The sequence below is a fragment of the Eurosta solidaginis genome, unplaced genomic scaffold, assembly GCF_040869045.1.
Source record: "Eurosta solidaginis isolate ZX-2024a unplaced genomic scaffold, ASM4086904v1 ctg00001727.1, whole genome shotgun sequence".
Lineage (NCBI taxonomy): Eukaryota > Metazoa > Arthropoda > Insecta > Diptera > Tephritidae > Eurosta > Eurosta solidaginis.
Window position 1 is genome coordinate 69940 of NW_027137253.1, and position 8060 is coordinate 77999.

Here is an 8060-nt window from a genome sequence, read left to right on the forward strand (position 1 = left end):
AGCTGTTATGGCATTACAAGAAGCAAGTGAAGCATATTTAGTTGGTTTGTTCGAAGATACAAATTTGTGTGCCATTCATGCAAAACGTGTCACAATTATGCCAAAAGATATTCAATTGGCTAGACGTATACGTGGTGAACGTGCTTAATTCCATATTTTAATAAATATTATAAACGGTCCTTTTCAGGACCACAAATTTTTTTAAACAAAAAAGATCAAAAATAACTGAAGCAACTGTTAATTGTTAAAATAATAAAATGAAAATTCGTATTTTGATAGTAGCAACTGTAGTTTTACCCTTAATATGGTGTGTATACCTACTCACGAGTATATACACATTTATTTGCTAAACACATACATTAGTATGTATGCACGGTTGTGTGTTTGTACCTTTGGTACGTATGAATACACGCCACAACTTTTTGCGCCTTTGTCGAGATGCTCATACAAACATACATATGTACATATATACATACAATATGTAGTAGCTTGCATGCTGTACTTTTTTAATGTTGCTCAGTTTTTTTTCTTCTGGAAAATGATGTAAGTCAACTTTTTTATGAATATTTTCAAACACTATTTTATTAATTGAAGTAGTTGTTAACGCAGATTTCGTTAAAAAAATAAATTTTCCAAAAGTGTACTTATGACCTTTTAAATTTTTCTTTCAAAAAGTGTTTTAATAGGTTTTAAAATAGATAAATACATATATATGACAATATAATTAATCTCTTTGTATATATATTTTGTCGTCCTGAAAAGGACGGTTTTAAATTTGGCGTCTAAGAATATATGTAAATCGGCGATTACATCACTTATGCTTTCTTTTCGGTCTTCTTTGGCAAAAGTACAGCTTGAATATTTGGTAAAACACCACCTTGAGCTATGGTAACTCCAGACAATAGTTTATTCAATTCTTCATCGTTACGAATAGCCAATTGTAAATGACGTGGAATAATTCTAGTTTTTTTATTATCACGTGCAGCATTACCAGCCAATTCAAGAACTTCAGCTGCCAAATATTCCATAACAGCAGCTAAATATACTGGAGCACCGGCACCAACACGTTCAGCATAATTGCCTTTACGTAACAAACGATGAATACGACCGACAGGGAATTGAAGACCAGCACGGTTTGAACGTGACTTTGCCTTTCCCTTTACTTTACCACCTTTACCACGGCCAGACATTGTTGTTATATATTTCACTTAATACACTTTTTCACAAATACACACACTAGCTGAATAGCTTGGGCACTTTATTTCCTAAACGCAATTTGTGCTGCGCTTATATACTTTTTCGTTTGTACATTGAGCAACCCCAATCGCATGTTTTCAAATTAATGCCGGCAATATTTAGCGAATCGTTACGAACAGGTTGAATGGTTTGTCGGAAAAAATACACTTAAAGGTGCGCATTTTGACACTTGGAAAATTATTAAAAAGTGTGAGTGATAGTGAAGTGATTTTGTGAAAATTAAATATGCCTCCTAAAACTAGTGGTAAAGCAGCTAAGAAGGCCGGTAAGGCTCAGAAGAATATTACTAAAAACGACAAGAAGAAGAAGCGTAAGAGGAAGGAAAGTTATGCCATCTACATTTATAAAGTGTTGAAACAAGTACATCCTGATACTGGTATATCGTCGAAAGCAATGAGTATCATGAACAGTTTTGTTAATGACATTTTTGAACGTATTGCTGCTGAAGCATCACGTTTAGCTCATTACAATAAACGTTCAACAATTACTAGTCGCGAAATTCAAACTGCCGTACGCCTATTGTTGCCTGGTGAATTGGCTAAGCATGCCGTGAGTGAGGGTACTAAGGCTGTTACCAAATACACAAGCTCCAAGTAATTTGTGCGACTGAGGAAAATATGTATAAAAGTGAAAAATGTTAACAAAAAGGCCCTTTTCAGGGCCACAAAATATAAATTAACAAAGAGATATGAATTTTTCTAAGTCGATGAAAATTTTTAATTTTGTTTTGCAATTGAAACATCAAAAAATGTTAACAAAAAGGCGCTTTTCAGGGTCACAAAATATAAATTAACAAAGAGATATGAATTTTTCTAAGTCGATGAAAATTTTTAATTTTGTTTTGCAATTGAAACATCAATTTTAAAATTGGTCAGCATGGTAGGGCTGACTTACAGTGTCAGACACTAGAGCGGTTAATTATTATGGCGAAGCAACGCTGTACACAGACGTATTGCGTACATTTTTGATCTTTTTGTTTGTATATTTTGTAGCCCTGAAAAGGGCTTATTGATAATTCAACATTTAATGAATGTTGTGTCCTTGTAAATTATCACAAAAAACGCAGCATATTTATTTTTTAGCTGATGCCTTTTTTGCAGCTGGCTTTTTAGTCGCAGCCTTTTTTGGTTTGGTAGCAGTTGCTTTTGCTTTTGTTGCCTTTGACTTAGCGGTGGCAGATTTCGACTTGGTTGGCTTGGCTTTAACGGCGCCAGTCTTTTTTGCGTCTTTAGCCTTAGATTTCTCACTTTTCTTTTTTTCGGCGGTTTTCTTAGTGGCAACAGCTTTTTTCTCACCACTTGCCTTTTTGACACCACTCGACGATTTTTTCTTTAATGTTGCACTATCTTTTTTGGCTTTTGATTTATCAACCGATTTTGACTTACCATCACCTGATTTAGTGGCTGCAGCTGATAATTTAAATGAACCAGATGCCCCCTTTCCTTTGGTTTGAATCAATTTTCCACTAGTAACAGCCGATTTCAAATAGCGCTTAATAAATGGTGTCAATTTTTGGGCGTCACATTTATATGTTGCACTAATATATTTCTTAATTGCCAAAAGTGATGAGCCACCACGTTCCTTCAAATTCTTAATCGATGCATCTACCATTTGTTGAGTTGGTGGATGAGTGGGAGCAACCCATGGTTTTTTGGGTTTAGTTGCTTTTTTAGCAGCAACTTTCTTCTCAGCAACAGCAGCAGAAGCAGCTACTGGTGAGCTAACATTTGCAACAGCGATTGTGTCAGACATTTTCACTTAATTATTTTATTTAAACTTTTATTAACACTTGAAAATATTTATCAATTTAAGCACACAAAGCACAAACTCACTATTTATACTTTTTTATACAAGCGCATAGAATGCGATACTCTGTTTAAAATTTGAGAAGCGCAGCGAAAAGATGGATGACAAATGTTTTCATTTCAGTGCTACGTACCATTTACATTTGATAAACTTTTCATCTTAATAAATTAATTAAAATTCACATATTAAAGTTATTGCAAATATTCATGTAAAAATAGATAACTGAAATGTGTTAGTTTAATATACGAATTCATTTAAATTGATGAATTTCATATTTTCGGAGTGTCAGGCATTTTAATCAAAAGTTTGCACTGATAAAATCGAATTTTTTCTCAATTAAGTGAAATTTCTTAAAATATATTTGTACTAATCAAAATTTTAATTCGGATATATAAAATATGTTAAATTAGAAATCAAAAAACTTATCTTCGTTGAGTTTTAACAACATTATTTTATTTTAAAAAATTTTTTAAATATTTCTATTGCAACACTAGAGTAACCCTATATGGCTTCACTTAAAGGCATCTAAAGTTTGGAATTTTAGTCTGAATTGATTATTGATATTGGACGTCTACAACTTATATGTATAATTAAATGAAATTTCATGACATTCAAAAATAAATAAAAAAAATTCTCATTGAATGCTTATTAATTATCAATATGATTATAATATACATATCTGAACATAATCGGACATCAGCGTCCATTTTAAGTACTATAATAGGTGGATGAGTGTGAATTTGTACTATGCAGATTCATTTTGTATTTATATGATGAATGCTTATAAGCTTTAAATCAATAATTGATATGGTAAAAAATTATAACTAATATTATTATGCACGTAAATGTATGCGCGCGTATGAAATTTTTCCATTGAATCTATAGAAATATTAAATTGTATTCCAAGTATTTATTCAATTAAATGCAATTTAATAAAAAAAATATTTATGTACATATATATACATAAAATAAAAGAAAAATTTGGATATGCCAACAACACGCGGTGTTCCCAAGCGGTCCCCCATCTAAGTACTAACCGCGCCCGACGCTGCTTAATTTCGGTGATCGGACGAGAACCGATGTATTCAGCGTGGTATGGTCGTTGGCAAAATTTGTTTGCCTAAATTGGTATAAGTATGGCTACTTTAATGTGTATACTCGCAGCTGTGAATTTGTCCTTTTTTTTTAAATGATATAAGTCGATTTAAGTAAATTTTGTTATATACTTTATAGTTTAGTGTATTCAGATACTCTTGCTACTAAAATCAGATTAAGTTTATTTTTTACAAAAATGAACTTATGCCATTTTTGAAAATAAGCCTGCTATTATAGACATATTTATATCGCTTGGCTTGTGTCGGGGTATATTCATTTGCATGAGTTTTCATTATGCATACATACGTATGCTACTTAGTTTAAACGAACATTCATACATACTACATATGCATGTACATCTTAATAACATATCTTTCTGTTATGTATTGTATTAGAGGAATTTTGAAATCTTTGTTAAAAAATATTGTGGTCCTGAAAAGGACCGTTTGTTTGAATGTATATTTATTTTGTGTTAATATGTCCGTAAAAATGAATTTAACCGCCGAAACCATACAATGTACGACCCTGCCTCTTCAATGCATATACAACATCCATAGCCGTAACTGTTTTCCTTTTAGCATGTTCAGTATAAGTGACTGCATCACGGATAACATTTTCCAAAAATACTTTTAAAACACCACGAGTTTCTTCATATATTAAACCAGATATACGTTTTACGCCACCACGACGTGCTAAACGTCGAATAGCTGGCTTTGTGATACCTTGGATGTTATCACGTAAAACTTTGCGATGACGTTTGGCGCCACCTTTACCTAATCCTTTTCCACCTTTGCCACGACCAGTCATTTTTTCTATTTAGCACTTTTTTTAGCTTTCACAAGAACATTTCACTTGATCACTTCACTTCACAACTAATAGCTTGGTTACCGAACGTAGCTGCTATTTATACAAAAATCCACAACATTGAGTGAGCTACCATTATGTGGCATAAATATTTCTATCTCATTTTAACTCGCACAATATTGCAACCCTAAAAAAAATGGACAAATGAAACGTTTTTGTGTATTTTATTATATGTATTTCCACATTTATAAAAATTAGGTTTATTAAGTGAAGTGTTCAGTGATCAGTGTTTATTTTGAATTGTGAAAAATAAAAGTGAGAAATGGCTCGTACAAAGCAAACAGCCCGTAAATCGACTGGTGGTAAAGCGCCACGTAAACAATTGGCCACTAAAGCTGCTCGCAAAAGTGCGCCGGCAACTGGTGGAGTGAAGAAGCCACATCGTTATCGCCCAGGTACAGTCGCTTTGCGTGAAATTCGTCGTTATCAGAAGAGTACCGAACTGTTGATTCGTAAATTGCCATTCCAACGTTTGGTGCGTGAAATTGCTCAAGATTTTAAAACTGATTTACGTTTCCAGAGTTCAGCTGTTATGGCATTACAAGAAGCAAGTGAAGCATATTTAGTTGGTTTGTTCGAAGATACAAATTTGTGTGCCATTCATGCAAAACGTGTCACAATTATGCCAAAAGATATTCAATTGGCTAGACGTATACGTGGTGAACGTGCTTAATTCCATATTTTAATAAATATTATAAACGGTCCTTTTCAGGACCACAAATTTTTTTAAACAAAAAAGATCAAAAATAACTGAAGCAACTGTTAATGAAAATTCGTATTTTGATAGTAGCAGCTGTAGTTTTACCCTTAATATGGTGTGTATACCTACTCACGAGTATATACACATTTATTTGCTAAACACATACATTAGTATGTATGCACGGTTGTGTGTTTGTACCTTTGGTACGTATGAATACACGCCACAACTTTTTGCGCCTTTGTCGAGATGCTCATACAAACATACATATGTACATATATACATACAATATGTAGTAGCTTGCATGCTGTACTTTTTTAATGTTGCTCAGTTTTTTTTCTTCTGGAAAATGATGTAAGTCAACTTTTTTATGAATATTTTCAAACACTATTTTATTAATTGAAGTAGTTGTTAACGCAGATTTCGTTAAAAAAATAAATTTTCCAAAAGTGTACTTATGACCTTTTAAATTTTTCTTTCAAAAAGTGTTTTAATAGGTTTTAAAATAGATAAATACATATATATGACAATATAATTAATCTCTTTGTATATATATTTTGTCGTCCTGAAAAGGACGGTTTTAAATTTGGCGTCTAAGAATATATGTAAATCGGCGATTACATCACTTATGCTTTCTTTTCGGTCTTCTTTGGCAAAAGTACAGCTTGAATATTTGGTAAAACACCACCTTGAGCTATGGTAACTCCAGACAATAGTTTATTCAATTCTTCATCGTTACGAATAGCCAATTGTAAATGACGTGGAATAATTCTAGTTTTTTTATTATCACGTGCAGCATTACCAGCCAATTCAAGAACTTCAGCTGCCAAATATTCCATAACAGCAGCTAAATATACTGGAGCACCGGCACCAACACGTTCAGCATAATTGCCTTTACGTAACAAACGATGAATACGACCGACAGGGAATTGAAGACCAGCACGGTTTGAACGTGACTTTGCCTTTCCCTTTACTTTACCACCTTTACCACGGCCAGACATTGTTGTTATATATTTCACTTAATACACTTTTTCACAAATACACACACTAGCTGAATAGCTTGGGCACTTTATTTCCTAAACGCAATTTGTGCTGCGCTTATATACTTTTTCGTTTGTACATTGAGCAACCCCAATCGCATGTTTTCAAATTAATGCCGGCAATATTTAGCGAATCGTTACGAACAGGTTGAATGGTTTGTCGGAAAAAATACACTTAAAGCTGCGCATTTTGACACTTAGAAAATTATTAAAAAGTGTGAGTGATAGTGAAGTGATTTTGTGAAAATTAAATATGCCTCCTAAAACTAGTGGTAAAGCAGCTAAGAAGGCCGGTAAGGCTCAGAAGAATATTACTAAAAACGACAAGAAGAAGAAGCGTAAGAGGAAGGAAAGTTATGCCATCTACATTTATAAAGTGTTGAAACAAGTACATCCTGATACTGGTATATCGTCGAAAGCAATGAGTATCATGAACAGTTTTGTTAATGACATTTTTGAACGTATTGCTGCTGAAGCATCACGTTTAGCTCATTACAATAAACGTTCAACAATTACTAGTCGCGAAATTCAAACTGCCGTACGCCTATTGTTGCCTGGTGAATTGGCTAAGCATGCCGTGAGTGAGGGTACTAAGGCTGTTACCAAATACACAAGCTCCAAGTAATTTGTGCGACTGAGGAAAATATGTATAAAAGTGAAAAATGTTAACAAAAAGGCCCTTTTCAGGGCCACAAAATATAAATTAACAAAGAGATATGAATTTTTCTAAGTCGATGAAAATTTTTAATTTTGTTTTGCAATTGAAACATCAAAAAATGTTAACAAAAAGGCCCTTTTCAAGGCCACAAAATATAAATTAACAAAGAGATATCAATTTTAAAATTGGTCAGCATGGTAGGGCTGACTTACAGTGTCAGACACTAGAGCGGTTAATTATTATGGCGAAGCAACGCTGTAGTCAGACGTATTGCGTACATTTTTGATCTTTTTGTTTGTATATTTTGTAGCCCTGAAAAGGGCTTATTGATAATTCAACATTTAATGAATGTTGTGTCCTTGTAAATTATCACAAAAAACGCAGCATATTTATTTTTTAGCTGATGCCTTTTTTGCAGCTGGCTTTTTAGTCGCAGCCTTTTTTGGTTTGGTAGCAGTTGCTTTTGCTTTTGTTGCCTTTGACTTAGCGGTGGCAGATTTCGACTTGGTTGGCTTGGCTTTAACGGCGCCAGTCTTTTTTGCGTCTTTAGCCTTAGATTTCTCACTTTTCTTTTTTTCGGCGGTTTTCTTAGTGGCAACAGCTTTTTTCACTTTTTTCTCACCACTTGCCTTTTTGACACCAC

The 8060-nt window shown here is 33.4% G+C and overlaps 1 non-coding gene across 1 annotated transcript; it reads right to left on the reverse strand.

Annotated features, from left to right (window-relative positions):
- Positions 1-4051: 4051 nt before the first annotated feature.
- LOC137236299 (5S ribosomal RNA) lies at positions 4052-4170 on the reverse strand. Its single transcript, XR_010948349.1, has one exon. It is a non-coding gene; the product is annotated as a 5S ribosomal RNA (ribosomal RNA).
- Positions 4171-8060: the final 3890 nt, after the last annotated feature.